Raw genomic sequence first — 16,913 nt, 5'->3', positions numbered from 1 at the left:
ACCCCGACCGATCAGCTGAGCGGGTGCATGCTGTCAGCGCCGCAATAACAGAGATCGGAGCGGAAGCTTCTGTGCCGACCTCTGTGTAGTGGCCAGCGCTTGTAACTGCAGGCACAGCTTGTGCTGATCTCAATGGGACAACATGTGCCCGCTCAGCTGATCGGTCGGGGTCCCAAGCGCTAATCAACTATTGATGACCTATCCTGATGATAAGTCATCAATAGTATTTCCCTGGAAAACCCATTTAAATTCACGCTATTGTAACATAGTATGCTGGGCCGAAAAAAGACAATGTCCATCCAGTTCAGCCTGTTTTCACCCCCTTGTTGATCCAGAAGAAGGCAAACATAATACTACAAATGAATTCCCAAAAAGTAGGGACAGGGGTGTGATGCTAGAGCTTCACCCTGCTGCTGTCGCTATGGAAACGTCCTCTCAGTGCACCATCCGGTACCAGTAGTTCTGGGCTACAGCTGGGGTACCAACAAGCCACCTGCAATGGGCAGGGTACATTTGGGCTGTGACCCTGCAGGCACCTGAGGGGCAGAACGGTGTGTAACTAGGGGTGGTGGGGTATGTGCCGGCACCAACAAACCTCTTGGCCTATATACAGGACTAGGGCAACCAACTATCTGCCCGGGTGAGGTAATACCCGGCTATGCCTGTAGGTAGCGCTACATTCACCCGCCTATAAGTGTACATGTGAGAGCAGAAAATGCAGAAAGCATCAACCAATCACATCACTTCTCTCATGTTCAGGCTGCCGCTACAGGAATGAAAACTGGAAGCTGATTGGGTGGGACTGACACGTGTTATACACGGCGGGCCAGCCGACGGCTCTGGTCCTAGTACAACTATGAGCAGCGGCCGCCCCGCTGACAGGACGGAGTACACAGCGCGCCGGACACCCCGAGCATTAGAGAGGGAGCGGAGGTGGGAGGGGCCTGCTCTGGTCACATGATTAGGGAGACGCGGGGTCCCTTCCCTGTTTCCGGAAATCCAAGATGGTGACCAGCATGAAGTTTTTCCGCTAACCGGTCACCTCGGACGTGACAGCCGGCGCAGAAGCTCCAAGCACTGCAGGTAACCGTGACTGAGCCGCTCGGCCGGCTCGGGGCCTGTGCGCACAGGAATGCGGTGCAGCGCCCGGAAGACAGGCGCTGATAGGTGGTGACGTTGTCACCTAGGGCAGAGCCCAGAGTCTGCAGCCCGAGGCGGCAGTGGCCGGCAGCAGTGTGCCAGGACGGCGTGTGTGCTGCAGCCAATCACAGCGCTGCGCTCAGGGAGAGCCGCCTTCTCATTGGCTGCAGGGTTCTGGGCAGATGTGACAGAGCTCCAACTAGTCATACAGGGGACAAGTCCCTGGAGGAGGAGGTGTGTGTACAGACACTAGTAGGGAGCGGCTCCTGGCCGGGGACTGCAGGCTATATAGAGTATCCAGCTAGTGGCAGCGAGAACACACAGGCCATTACTCTGCCCCTTTTGGTTTGGCAGCCTGCGGTGGGCGCTGCATGGGAAGTAGCCGCTTGTGTCCCGCTACAACCACATCCGCCTCCCGTTTCCCTCAAGGCTGCTAATAGCGGTGCAGTAAGGCCCATCTACATGAGTATTCCTGTCTGGGACGCGCTCACTTCCGTGGGTTCCGTTACAGGAGCGTATTGTTCTCACGCTACGAGATCACATGACAGAATAGCAGCGGGACGTAGAAAACGACTCAAAAGCTAGGATGTCCCTCTTGGCCTGGTGTAACCTGTAATGCCGGACTGCTTCACTGGCTGCGGGTGCACACTTGGCAGTGGTTGGCATCATTAACCGTGTGAGCGACATGCAGTGTCATAGACCATCAGTACTCAGGTAGTCGGACGCGGTTGGGCCATCTCTGTCCGGCCTGGAGGCTCGCTTTAACCAATTGGCTGAAATGGTGGTACATTTATTGAATGGCTTCACCGAGGGCGTACAGCCGGCAGGGATGCCGTGGGGGCATACACTAAATTACTGGGAGAAGGTTTACTAACACTATCGAATACAGTCTAAAGGCCCGTTTACATGCAAAGAGAATTGCCTAAGTGGCAGAGCGACTAAATGAACTGCTGAAATGTTAGCATAAAATAACAGGTGCAGTTAATGGCTTTAATCTCCTATATTGTAGTTGCATAATCACTTCGGGCAGCTGAACAAGCATCTGGTTGGCACATTCCATTGTTATCGCTGAGCAAGTATCTGGCCGGCACAGATGTTCACCTCTCAGCTGAGCATTCCATTGTTCTCCTCTCTGAGCAAACATCTGGCTGGCACATTCCATTGTTCTCGCTGAGCAAGCATCTGGCCGGCACAGATGTTTTTTCCCAACTGAGCATTCCATTGTTGCCCTCACTGAGCAAACATCTGGCCGGCATATTCCATTGTTCTCGCTGAGCAAGCATCTGGCTGGCACAGATGTTCAATTACCAGCTGAGCATTCCATTGTTCTCCTGGCGGCTGAGCAAACATTGCACTCATTAAATAGCAGCGGTGTGGTGAAATCTGTACTATGCGTGTGCGCCGGCCCATCCGCAGTACAGAGAATGAAGAACAATGCAAGAGTCAGCGGCCGCGGTGACGGCTGGATTCCGTGCGAGATCCCACATGCAGAATCCGTGCGTGAGGCCTAAAGTGAATGACCAATGAGGAGCAAACAGATGGTTTGTCATAGTGTTGCAGCGCCTACACTCAACAATCCTAATCTAGTTTCCTTTTCATCTATTTGTAGCATTTTGGGTAAAATATATGGCTGGTTTGATACATAATGTTGTTTTTTATCCTTATATTACTTGAAAACTGAAAGTTTGTAACTTTCCTTAATGAAAATGCGCCATTTTTAACCTTTCATCGTGCCGACCACAAAAACAAAGGTTTTGCAGTTTAGTAAACTTTTTCCTTGTTTTTATGCTAGAACCCATGTGGCCATGACCTTTATAACCCGGGAACAAGAATCGTGTTACGTGGCATTACCGGTTAGATTGGCATGGTCCAGTCCTAACGTGCCCGATTTATCCCAGTGACTGCTGAATCGTTAATCTGCCGTCTCACTTCAAGGCCGCGTTCACAGCAGCGGGTCTGATTCTGCATGCGCGTGGTCCGCAGCGGATCCCGGTCATCGGCCCGGTCCGTGACCCCGGGTACGGCACTAACCTGTATTACAGATGACTGCGGAGGCTCCCAGGCAGTCATGCACAGTACAGGGGTTTTATTCTGTATTTCCTGCACAGAGGAGGCCACCGCCACGTAGCGCCCGCTGTAAAATAGAGCATGCCGCAATATATATCTGCAAGTGTGAAGGAAAGATCAAAAATACATGCTTTTCAATGTCCTCGTTTTACCACGGACCGTCGGCACGGACACCGATCACAGAATACACAATTCATATCCGCTTGTGTGAGGCCGTCCTAAGACATCTAAGGGTTCGCTCACACGGGGTTTGTGGTCTGCGTAATATGCATGGATTTTTCACCTGCGTAAAAAAACGCAGTATACTGCGAATGCGCGCATACATGTGGTGATGAGAGGACAACTGCCACCTGCCAACACCTATTGCTTTTATGTTCAGTAGCGCTGCACCCAGGTCTTCAGTGAGGTCCTGCAATAGAATACCCCTATGTCAAGCGCTGGCGCCAATTTCATAGGAAACCATTTAACCTATCAGTTTATTTAGTGCAAGAATGAGTTGGTGGAACTCCATACAAATATGGGCACCCCTACAGAGACCATGCCGAGGTTGGATGGCCTCCCGTCCATGGCACACGCAGATTACATGCAGGGGATCCAGTACTGCCCACGCAGATTCCTCCACTTTCAGGTTCGTTGTACTGCACATGGTCCTCACGGCTTGCCGTCGTACATGCGCAGTACGGGTTTTTTTCCGCAGATCCATGGCACATCCGCAGTGTCAGTTGACTTCACCGGAAGCCATCCGTGCGGGATCTGCTGAAAAATGGAACATGCTGCAATTTATTTTCCGGACCAAAAGGTCCGCAAATCAAATCCGCATGTCTTAATCCATTTGTGGACGCCCCGATCATCTTTATGGGCGGCTTGGTTTGCGGGTGCCCCCATGTGGATTTCACAAATCAAACCCACCCGTGGACATTGGGCCTTCTGAACTACTGTACTGCCTGATAAGGCAGAGCTCACACCTTGTGCAATTTCAACCTTCAGTCTAAAGTGGGGTAAATGCGGTCTACTAACCAGATGAAGATGACCTTGTGTTCGCGAACAGTGAGGAAAATCATCAGCACAATAGTCAGGCCTCTCACGCAGGCGCTGTGTACCACAATTAACGTTAATTGCGGTATAACGCTCCTGTTGAAATCAATGGGGCCTCACAGATATGCGTTAAATCACAGCGCTGGACGGCGCTGTCCAGTGCCAAAATATTCGAACGGAGTCTTCTATATTTGGCAGTTTGCACGTCATCACCCATTACAATGATGGGGTGCGCTTAAACACGCTCTCAGCCGCAGGGAGCTGTGGCTAAAAGCGGAAGTAAAATTGCGGCAAAGCTTTGCCGAGTTCATGTGTGAGAGCAGGCTAAGTAGCTTATTAGCTTTATTTGCATGTAAATGAGGCTCCCTTCACTGTATGCAGATAACAGCAGATGGTCTGTTATCTGCATACAGCCCCTTTATTCTGTCAGGGACTGCAGCTGAAGACCATGTTATCAGCGCTCCGTAGAGAATCGCACTGTAAGGTCCCTGCTATCAGCTGGCCGGCCGAATGATTAATTATAAACTCAACTAAAAATTATTGTTTGGACGAAAAGCAAACGATGGTAGTATTTACACGCAACGATTATCGCTCAAAAGACAACATTTGAGCGAATTTTGAGCAATAATCATTGCGTGTAAATGGGGCTTTGGAGTAGCTATCCTCTTATTTATTTTTTTTAATGTACAGCTTAGGCGATTCTAAGCATTTTTGTAATAGGTTTTATTAGCCTATTCTGTACATTATAAAGGGAGGATTTCTACATCTTCCTGCTGGATCCATTTCTGTCTTTGGTTAGCAAAAAACTGCCACAAAAAGTATGGCTTCCAAAAAACAAAAACTCTGCGAGACCACCCTTATAGGAATTTCGCTCTTGAAAATACCCGGTGATGGTCTAGTAGTCCTACTACAAAGGACACCAGGGCCTTTAAAGGGGTCCTTCCAAGATCTAAAGTGATCCCCTATTCACAGGACCAATTGCTGGAACCCCACTGATCCCAAAAAGGGGGTTCCTGAAGGTCCATGCATGAGTGTTTGGTAGTCACTAAAATGAACAGCAAAGCAGACCTCATCTGGGGACCACCGGGACCCCTGCTCTCAACCGATTCTCACAATAGCTTTTAACAGCCTATTCTGATCACTTTTCTTACAAAACCCCTCTTCAGCTATGCAGGTAGCGGAGGGCGAGGGCCATCTTCACCCTCCTGCATAGCAGTAGAGGGCGCTCCACCCGGCGTTGTCTGCCCCATTCAGACACACAGCACCGGTTTATTTGTGTCTCCGTTGTGTTTCTTTAGTTTTCGGTCGTCCTGCCCCCTCCATCGCGGGTGTTCTATACCCACCACGCTCCTGCCTTTCATATTTTTCATTGGCTTTGACCTAAAGAAACAAAGTCTGCAGTTTAGGAAACCCTGTATGTGAAGTGGCCCTACAGGAGCACAATAACTGGCTCTAGCTGTTGTGTTCAGAGTTTTGTCTGAATATTTCTTCTATCCCATTATAGGATATTGGGCAAACAAATTATGGACGGAAAATCCATCAGTTGAGAGGCCTGTTTGCAGACCCCCACTCATTGATGATCCATTAAACCAGTGATCTGGAACTTTCTAAACTATTCCGATATGATTTAGGACTCGTGAAGTCTTGAGAAATGTCCTCACCCCATCCATGAGAAGTTTCTGCATTCCCCATGTGTCCATGATGTGTCCATTACAGATGCTCATGTTAATGTTCCCAGCTGTTCTCTGCTAAGTACGTTACATCGCTCTAATTACAACGCGACCGCTCCAACGTTTATCAAACCATTTCACTCATGCTTTCATCATGTAGACGGGACATTAGTAGTTTACAATAAAAAGTCTCATCCACGCCTTTACCATTTTTGGTGAGATAGTACTGAGTAGAGCCCCATTTACACGGGCCGATTATTGCTCAAAATTCGCTCAAACGATGTCTTTGGAGCGTTTATCGTTCCGAGTAAATGCTATCATAGTTACCTTTTCGGCCACATGATGGTTTTATGTTGAGTTTAAAATCCATTGTTCGGCCAGGCAGCTGATAGCAGGGACCGCACGCTGTGATTCTCCGTGGGAGCGCTGATAACCTTGTATTCAGCTGCAATCCTGTGGCAGAACAAAGGGACTGTATGCAGATAACAGACCACCTGCTGTTATCTGCATGCAGCAAAGGGAGGCTCATTTACATGTAAATGAAGCAAATCAAACTAACCAACAACCTTGTCAGGGAGTATGTATGTGAGTGCTCATGCTCCACCGCTGGGGATGTCATCGCTCCGCCCCCTGGTGACATGATCAAAGGTCCTACAACATATATAAAACACAAAGCCTGATCAATAGAAGAACAACACGGTTAGGACTCTTGAAAAGGGGAGGACAAAATGAGAATACAACTAAGCCTTTATTGTCTCAGACACAACTGAGCGGTCCTGACAGAAGACACTGACCTACCTCTACCAGATATCTGGTGAGCTAAAGGACCTGTGATGATGCGGTCCGTCTGTAAGTCGGACGACTTCCAGTGGCTTCAATGGAAGCCATCCGTGCGGACGCTGATGGAAGATGGAGCATGCTGCAATCTTTATTTATTTTTTTCCATGTGCGAGCTGAAACCGCAATTGCGTTTCGCTTGTGTGCATGAAGAATTACTTTGGCATAGTATGCTTTGGGCGGTATTTGCTGCAGAATCCAGAGGTGGTCGCCAGTTCCGGATTCCACAATTGAAATCTGCCCGTGTGCCTTTGGCCTAAATCTGAATGGGCGCACGGAGAATGAAGGCGAGAGCTTGTCCCCTTCTCGGTTTTCCCTTAAAGGCCTTAAAAAAGAAAAAAAAAAGCTTCCTTGGGTATTTCATGGGTGGTTGCGAAGCAGACCATCTTGCCGTTCATCGTGCACATGACTGCTCAGCCAAGCACAGGCTTCAGCAATGATTTTATTCCATGGTCGCTGAATCTTATGATTTCATGCCAACTTCTTTCAGGGTCCAAATAGCAGGCACAGAGGTCCGGTGCTGGTTGTTGAGCCAGTGGAGTGGATGTCTAACTTCTTTTTCTTTACTTTACAATAATCTTAGCTTGGAATTTTTTTTTGTTAAAGTCCCAGAAGACCCGTTTTAATGATGCACACATGGGCTTTGCAGAGAGCTGTTCCACTGCCCTACTCGCCTGAATTGGGGGCACAGTGTATGGCCAGGTGTCACTGTGCAGGTAACAAAACAATAATCGGACACAACACCAGCGCTGGGATTGGTGGGAGTTTGAATGGCTGGACTCGCTTCGATCATAAAGTGATAGCCTATCCTAACGATATACCATCATGTTATTTGGCGGGGGTGGCAGGGATTCTCCTTGTGGACTCTGCCAAGATGCTGTAGGGAGGCTTATGGCTTTTTCACACATAAGAGAATACTAGCAATCAGGAAATTATAGTACCAGTTTTTCTGGTGGCGCAGTGTGCCACACAGCTCTGCTACATGCATGTCACACACAGCACTGCTACATACATGGTTCATCACATACAACAGGGATCAAAAGTAGCACAGTAGTGGAGATGAAGGACCTATGATGAAGTCACCGCCATGCTCTGCCCCTGATCACATGACGTCATCACAGGTCCTGCATCGTGGTGCAGGTTATGGGCGGACTACAAACCCCCCTGCGGCCTCAGTTGCTATGGAATATTAACGAACACCTAGCCGGACAGCAACTGTCTGCATACAGGACCTGTGAGGATGTCATAGTCATGTGATCATGGGTGAAGCATGTAACTTCCTTACTGGGGATGAAGGACCTTTGATGACATCACTGTCATTTGATCAGGAGTGAAGCATATTAGTCACAAACGCACGCACGGACAGGTCGTCATTAGTATTTTGATTCTGCTCTGTGGAAAAATTTGCATTACAATCTACATGTCTAATCTTTGGTATAAAGGTGCCCTTTGGGCCCAGTAATGCTTCCTTTTAGAAGATGGGAATGCTCCTTTAATCCAGTAGCCGGGACACCAGAAATTTTGATCAGGCAGGAAAAAAAAATCCTCTTGTTTCCTGTTCATTTTTTGATGAAGCACTTGGGTGAGCTATGCCAGGAGACGTGGCAAAAACTGCATGGCATCAGTAGATGGGAATAAAACGTAGCTTCTTGTTTCTATGCATGTGGGGCAAGGGGGAATTATTGCAAGGCTATGATTATCAGGTAGCTGAAACTCCCACAATCTGCTGCCAGCCAAGAAGAGTAGAAGAATTACCTGCCAGTCCTGTGGAGCTCTGCCAGACCTCAGGGGCACAGCAGGAGGTGGGCAAGGAGACAATGCGTAGTAACGTAGGTTGCTGTCCCCCCCCCCCCCCCCCCCCTCCCCCCCTCACTGACAGTTGTGGCGAGTCGCATTGGCTCGCTAACGCAGAGCAGTCAGGCTTGGCCATTGGCGATACTGTCTAAAACCAGAGCATCCTGGGTGCAGTAGGCAAAATGGGAGTGGCATCTGTGGCAGCGCTGTAGTGTTGGCGGGTGCCACATGTAAGATTTATATTTCCTAACGTGAGTCGTGGCTTCTCGTTGGAAATTACGGGTGTAAGAGATAGAGCTAACCAGTGAGCAGACGGCTGCTATAACCACTTATTAGAATGTCTTTGTGTTTGGCTATATATGCGGTACTTCATATATGTTACATCTCCCCTAATCCATATAGTATGTGTAGCCTGCAGCTGCCAGGGTCTGCTTAGGACTGAAAGAATGAATTTCCTGATGTGCCGGTTCCCATTACTTGTCTCGGAGGCTCCTTGTGCATCTGGCTGCCAGTAGGAGCCCCATCTTTGAGGAATGCGCCTGTGCTTCCTTACATCGGACCACAGCATTCTTGTCCTCTTTACACATGAGAGTATAGTACAATGTGGCCCCACGTTCTGCTGAACTCGTATTACTTTGGAAGCAGAAAGTACCGCGTCCTGGAGCCGTAAACTTGTCTTCAACTTCCTTGTCCTCGTTATCAGTGAATCTCCAACTTTATTTAATTCCTGTCTTGCGCGCTCTCCTATCTTCAAATTATCATTTACCGTAAAGTTAGGCCTTATCTAAATAAGTCCGCTTATCCGTTTTTAGACATAACTGTGAAAACTAGAGTGGAGTATAAGGGGAGACTGATAAAAGGAGACCCAATGTCTCAGACGTATCGGCGCATCTGTCACCGCTGGGTCTGGAACATTAGGGCATCTTATTTTGCCTGGATAAATAGGTATAAGGTGTAATCTGACAGCTATGTTCTGTACTGATAGAAAGACAATCCTGATTTCTTTCTCCAGTAAACCTTTTGTCTGAGCCGTCTAGCCATTTGTCAGAAAGGAAGCTAATCATTCTCCTTTGTTGTACCCCTTCAGTAATGCTGCTGGGAAGTCGTATTGTGTAAGTACTTTACTGAATATTTCATACTTGTACATTATGGTGAATATAAGGAAAATAAGAATGTTTCAGGCCCTACATGACTATCTAGATCCGTCTATAGGATGGCGAACCTATGACACGCGTCATAGTTGCTGACACGTTGCCACTAACCCGTTAGTAGTGAATAGGGAAGGGGGGGCGCTGCCGCCGCTGGGGGCCACTGTAGGGGGCGCTATCGCTGCTGGGGGTCACTGCTGTGGGGGGCACTGTCACCGCTAAGGGCCACTTTGAGGGGCACTATCACTGCTGGGGGTCACTGCTGTGGGGGTCACTGTCACTGCTAAGGGCCGCTGGGGGGGGCGCTGTTGCAGTTGGGGGCCGCTGTGGGGGCAATGCCGCCACTGTGGGGGGGTGGGGTGCTGTTGCCGCCGCTGGGGGCCACTGCTGTGGGGGGGCGCTGTCGCCGCTGGGGGCCACTGCTGGGGGGGGGGGGGCACTTTTGCTGCTGGGAGCCACTGCTGGGGGGTGCTGTCGCCGCTGTCACTGCTGGACGCTGTTGTTGGGGGGCGCTGTCAATGCTGGGGGCTCATTACTGAGATAAGTAAGCGGGAGGCTAAGAGAGACGAGGGCCTGTGCTATGGGTGTTTTGGGTTTATTAAATACAGTTATATATTACAGTTATACATTTTTAAAAATTTAAACGATAAATATCGCAAATTTATGTTTTTTTTTTTCTCGAAGTGACACACCACCTGAGTTATGCTTGTTTTTTTGGCGAATTTTGACTCACCGAACTCAAAAGGTTGCCCATCACTGATCTAGTGACTACTTCCGTAGTATGGCTGCTCAGTTTCTACTATACCACCCAACAGGCTCTGTGTTCATGGCTACCAATATGATACTCCATAGATTTGAATGGGGCTTTTAGTCTAATTTAGCTCAATAATATAATCCTTTAACTGCTTGTAGTTTTATAATCCTTCTGCTCCAGTATAAACTATAGCAGTAGGAGCAGAGCAGAAAAATGAGCCTGTAAATGACATGGTGGATTTTAGCCTACTTCTGACTCCCTGAGACTCACTAGAGCCATTCTGTAGTTATGGATTATAAGTGTGCTTTTTCTCTTGGCAAAAATCCCTTGCAGGTAACCAATTTACCTTTAAAAACTATGGAAACGTTTGTGCACGAAAAATTAACATTCATGTATCTTACGGAATTCCTGCAGAAAAAAAATGATTCACGTAAATCATTTTTTTTTTTTTGCATTGGGTTTTCCTTCTTTTGCACTTAGTAAGCCTCATACTTGGTTTGCAAGTTCTCCTACATGCAAGTTTCTGGCTTGCCTAAGTTCCCAGCACTGATCAGCTGGTTTGTCTCATGAAGGTGTATTAGCTCAGCTCCTTTTTCTGTGGTTGTGTAGTGTAACCATGCCCACTCAAGACTACACAGCTATATTAGCCTCTCTCTAAGTAGCTGGAAGGAAGCAGTGAGGGAGTGAATGGGCTAAGGGCAGAAAACTCACCCAGAGTAAAATACAGCCCTCTGTAATAGTAGTGTTCTCTGCTTTCTTTACCCATGATCTTCTCCACTCCATCGACTCCTAACACTTTTCATACAGCCCTCTGTAATGACTCCCTGGAAAAGGCATTAAATGCACTTTCACAGCAGGGAGCAGGCTAGGGAGAGAATCGGAGAAGCAACCCGTCCGTTTAGGCCATTGTCACACAGTGGAAGTGCATTTACGTGCACATTCACGTAATTGGCATTGCGTATTTGCATGTGCGTGTTTTACTGTACATTTAATGCATGTGAAAGAAACCTCACAACCATGCTCTCCTTCGTTAAATAGGTAATTGGGTTACTTGGATCAATAAAATCTTGTTGTTTGCATAGCAGCAACTTATTTCGCAGTGTTTTCAGTTAATTTGTTTTTAAACGTACCCCATCATTGCAATGGGTGATGATGGTGCATTAAAAATTTCTAAAACTCACTAGAATAAAGCAGATAGCGTCTGAAAACTTCGGAATTTGAAACGAATGCTCGTCTGAAAAGTCCCAGTGAAATCAATGGAGGCGTTTTGCAGCATTCAGCATGGCATTTGAAATGCCACATGGTTCAGGTAGCTGGCCCAAGCTTGACTCGGCCTTCCATCCTTCCTAGGTCTGTAAAATGAGTACCCAGCTTGGTGGGGGGTAATAAATAAATTGCCTGAAAGCTCTGCAGAATAAGTTGGCGCTATACAGATAACTTTTATTTATATAAAATAGGACCTGCTGTGGGTGGCGCAACAGAAATCAGTGGGCTTTTAGCACTGCGTATTACGTGGGCAACATATGCCCTTGTGAGCCCTAATGCATCATCTAGTCAGGAGAGCCAGTGCGCTAGCTTTGAGAGTGCGTTAAAATGGAAGTGGAGGAAAGCACTGCGGAATGAGTTGGTGCTATACAAATGATAAGACTTATTTAATAACTGCTTATATTATGGAATAGCTGTGCATGATGCTACATAATTGTGTAGATTTTTTTTTAATGTTTAGAAAAACGAAGAATCAAGATTAAAATTGAAAGTATAAATTTGAAAAAACTTGAGATTTTATGTTTAGGTATAATTGCCAGCCCTATCTCCTGTATATGTCGCCAATTCTGCATGTAACTTGTACATACTGTGCCATGTTTCAGCAGTCTTGCTGCCTTCTACAGTCCATGGTATGTTTTCTATACCAGGTTTACCCTATGCTCGTGTCATGGCCAGTCACTGCTATTGGGCGGGTGGATTGGGTTTATGACTGTTGTGTGAGTTGGTTTGTTATATAAGGGATGATATCAATGGATTTAGTCTTGAATTTCAGACTAGCATTGTTTTCTCAGAATGAATACACACCATGCTTTTACAACACTGCCGTGATAAATGCACCCATATATGGTGGTTAGCTCAGCATTGTGGTTCATGTACATGTGTGAGGGAGACTATGGGTGATGCTGTTGTAGGGTCCAGTATTAGTGTATCTTGACGCCACCGGAAGCTAGGGGTTTGACAGGAGGAACACCCCTCTCACACCCCTGGCTTCCGATTGGCGGAAGATTTTAATGTCCTAGAAGGTCAGTGAGCCTTAGTATGTTAGCCGGCACTGACGTGCTGCACCCCTGTTACCTGGGTCCCTGTCACAGACCTTGCACTGTTGCCTCCCTTCATTAGTGATGCACTGAGCCGTGTGCCCAGCGTCAGTGTGAGATCCATCCTCTGCTCGTCCGCCGGCTCTGTGTTAGTGCCCCCAACCCCCCTCTGGGCAGTGGCCTCCCTGAGAAGCCAGCCTCTATTTCTCTGTGAAAAGGGAGGGGTATTGCCGCTGTGTGAGCCCTGCAGTCCTTGGGGAGTTTTCGGCCGGCGGATGGGAGTGTATCTCCCCCGGTCCTCTGTATTCCCTGAACCCGGCCGCGATATCAGACTGAGATGGGAATAGGGGGAGGCCGACTGCAGCGTTTTAGGGTGCATTGACATCCCTGCTTTGAAACCCTGGCTGCGCTGGCAAAGTTACGGGGGGTCCGGCTTCAGGATCACTGACAGGGAAGCCCTTGCTACAGATAGCCCCTCTGTATGCCTTCCGCATCTGGGTCCGCTGTATGGATTTTCTTTACATCTCTACTGCCCTTCCAGAACCTGCAGCCTAAGCACCTCTGGAGCCAATCAGGTACAGGGGGCATTGCCACAGTGTCAATCTTGACTCCACCAGGAGTTTCTGGTGGCATCAAGATACACTAATACCGTAGCGTCCAACGATACCTTCACAAACAAGAGACAGTTTATTGCACCCTTACATGTGTGTTCAGTGGAATCCTTTCCTTAAGTCCCATTTACACGCAACAATTATCGCTCCAAATTTCCTTCAAACGATGGCTTTTGAGCGGTAATCGTTGCGTGTAAATGCTTCCATCTTTCACTCTTCAGCTGAATGTTTATTTTTTTTTTTTATTTTTTTTTTAGCGAGCAAAAAAATCCATTGTTTAGCCGGAGAGAGATAGCAGGGACTGCACGCTGTGTTCTCCACAGGAGCAGCTGATTACATTGCATTCGGCTGACAGCCCATTTGCAAACCGCTGCTGGAGGCTCATTTGCATGCAAATGAAACCGATAAAGTGCTAATGGACATTAGTGGCCATTAGTACTTTATGCAAAATGATCGCTAGAACTGTCAATCTTTCAATCATTTGAATGGTTGTCTTAGTGTGTAAATGAGCCTTAAGACTGAAACAAGGACAAATGGCAATATATTGTCTTATACAATCCACACAAGGGCATTCTTTCCTTATATAAAAGCAAACTGATTGTTACATTTCACTACAGGTGCAGTAACTCTTTAACCTTACAATTGCTGTCTAATCTCCTGCCCTAAAGTAGGCATACTTCTGCCCTTCTTTTTACAACACCCGTCATCTTACTTGCATTAACTCTTTGATATCCAAATCCCAGCTATCCTAATACTATTGGGATGGCATAATAATCAACTTGATGCTCTTTGTTTTTATGGAGACCTAAGAGGGCACCGATAGATATACACTTGCCTCTGTGCACTGTCCTATAGGCTCATGCTTATGGGTCGGCCTAGATGTGCATGAGGCCTTATGACCAGTGTTTTATCTGCATGTGTGCTACAATATTGAACTTGTACAGCCAAGAAATGCATCAAGGAACCCTTCAGAAATTGACATTTTGGATCCACAATACGGCTGCTCTGTAATGTACTATCAACTTTAATGGCAGGACTGAAGCAAGCAGCGGCAAAGCAGACGCCAGGGAATACCTGCTTTTGAAAACAGCATGATCATGGGAGGCCAATTGCTTCCAGTGAAACCTCTGGATACTAATAATGTGCTAATAAGCATCTTGAGAAATGTTAGTCGTTGTTGGCCTCAAACAGAAGTGGCAAAAACTTTCCACAGCGCCTCGCGGATGGCCTATAAATACTCCTCCTGTACGGCTACCCGAAGAGCATTGGGGTTTCATCTGTTGTTTCTATGGAAGGGCATTGCAGTTCATTGACATCCCTTACACTTTGGGCTATATTGCTAGTTTTATTTTCTGATGCACGATGTATTCCATGCATGTAATAACTGCTTTCATTCGGTGCCAGTATTGCGCTTTATTCATAAGTTATTATGACTTCACTGTGACCCCATAGTGTTTAATTCACCCCAAAACCTGCATGTGTCGCGTCTGGGTGTCCTTGCACTTGTGCAGTATACTGTAGGTACATATGCAGCTGGTGAATACGGCCCATCTAATAATGGACTAATCTGCGGGGGTGCGGATGAAGCCTGCCACGTCACGTGCAGATTGTGAAATAACCACGGCTTTCAGTGATGTTTGACTAAGATGCTACTTTGGGCCCCTTCTCCTTATTTGGCTCTGGGATTGTTACTGTCTATGCAGCAGACCGCTCTGACCTTTATGAATCGATGAACAACTTCCCTTTAGCTTTCCCACTTTGTGTGTTCTTGCAAAATGCATATAGTTAAAAATAAAAAAGCCCTTGATCCGGTATATCTGTGAACATCTGCATGTGTCCAGCCCACGTCTTTCCTTCCCAAGATCTCTGGGCTCTTAGATTGCTGCTAGATTTGTACTAATTTTAGTGGTTTTTATGCTTCATGGGCATCATTTTTGCACTTCTGCTGGTTTCATATATTCTCTAAGACATACAGTATAGAAGTGACACATGATCAGAAGGAGAGGTTTTCAGGTGACTATTAATAATTTTGCAGTGTAGGATCATCCTTTTTTGGGCAAAAGGTTGTATTGGTGTAGATATAGTGAGCAATGCTCATACTGGGGCCCGCAGCGGAAGCCGACCCTGTGCCCAGCCGGCATCAGCACGGACATGTACTTTCTTCTTCTCTTCTGTACTGCGGATGGCCCACACGGCTTGCCATGCTTTTCCCACGGAATCTGTGGCCCGTCCATAGGGTTGAGTGTGGTATTGCAGCTCTATTGGAGTGCATAGGAGTGAGCTGCAATACCAGTCACCACCCATGGACAATGGTGGTGCTCTGTTCGGTAGAAAGCAGCCATGTTTTTCTAACCCTGGGCAGCCCCTCTAACACAGACACTTTTATAGTGTTCAGTCCAAAAGTCTGCAAAGTCACTTCATCGGAAATTTGTTTATTCCATTAACTTTTGTTGTCTGGGCAAGGAGATGCATCTGTAAACCGTATGCAAATGGGAAAATGCTACAATGCCTCTACAGCGCCACCAACTGGAAGGTAGTTTTCCTATAAGTTGATGTCGGAGCACCTTTTGCAACATGACTAAGGGAAGGCTCAAACAATTGTGTGGTAAAAGAAGATACAGTGTCCGACTGTTGGCGCAGTCCTTCACCCGGCGCTCTGTAGGGAGCGCAGTGCCGCTGTTTTTGTTTGTAGATACTGGGGGATTTTTTAATACCAGTGTTTTATAGAGCAGTTTAAATCCAAAGTTTAGGGTAAAATATGACCCGTTCATTGAGACCCTCGCTGTGTTAGACCCCATTTAGATGCTGGTATTTGGTCAGTATGCTGCATCAGGATTTGGAAACAGGATTGCAACCTACATAGTATGATGGAAAGATTTGTGTCTTCTGTATTTTGAACCCACTTGGCTTACATGTTCTGAGCAAATACTGCCATGTGAATGGGGCCTTATGTGAATGTGTCCTACATTCATTTATATCTACTGAACATGCAGCAAATGTTGCAAAAAAAGGTGAAATATTGGACCTTATTTTAGTGGGTTAGGCCGGCTACACACAGGCGTTTTTGCACTGCGGAATCCGCAGCGGGCATCCACCTCTGGATTCCGCAGCAAATACTGCCCATAGACATGCTATAGAAAATCGCTTTTCCATGTCCACGAGTGGAAATCAATTGTGGTTTTTACATTGTTTTTTTTATTTTCTCGCAGTATGTTCTATTTCAGCGTGGATTCCATGCGGACGGCTTCTATTGAAGTCAATGGAAGCTGTCCGATCCACGGCCCGTCCACAGCTGTCACAGCAGACACATCGCCTAGTGATGATGCAGCCTTATCTGTACTGCGCATGTCCGCTGGTGCACCAGCCGGCACATCTGCATACAAATAAGAGGTACTGGTGTGTCTTGACGCCACCAGGAAGCTAGGGGTTTGACAGGGCTTTTCTGCAGGAACACCCCGGTCGCACCCCTAGCTACGATTTGGCTAAATGCAAACAGGTCCTACCCTGTTTCCCCGAAAATAGGACAGGGTCTCATATTAATTTTTGCTTTCTAA

General features: G+C 47.1%; 1 protein-coding gene across 2 annotated transcripts in view; it reads left to right on the top strand.

The window, feature by feature from the left end:
* The first annotated feature begins 875 nt into the window (after positions 1–875).
* The window catches only part of LPP (LIM domain containing preferred translocation partner in lipoma), a 235,860-nt gene continuing 219,822 nt past the window's right edge, over positions 876–16,913 (top strand). For both annotated transcript variants that reach the window (XM_066602170.1, XM_066602162.1), the window contains exon 1: positions 876–1,083. The gene's annotated coding sequence lies outside the window, so the exon portion shown is untranslated. The remainder of the gene's footprint in view (positions 1,084–16,913) is intronic.

This window comes from Eleutherodactylus coqui, chromosome 1, assembly GCF_035609145.1.
Source record: "Eleutherodactylus coqui strain aEleCoq1 chromosome 1, aEleCoq1.hap1, whole genome shotgun sequence".
NCBI lineage: Eukaryota > Metazoa > Chordata > Amphibia > Anura > Eleutherodactylidae > Eleutherodactylus > Eleutherodactylus coqui.
The sequence above is the reverse complement of the archived record's forward strand: the minus strand, read 5'-3'. Positions and strand labels throughout refer to the sequence as shown.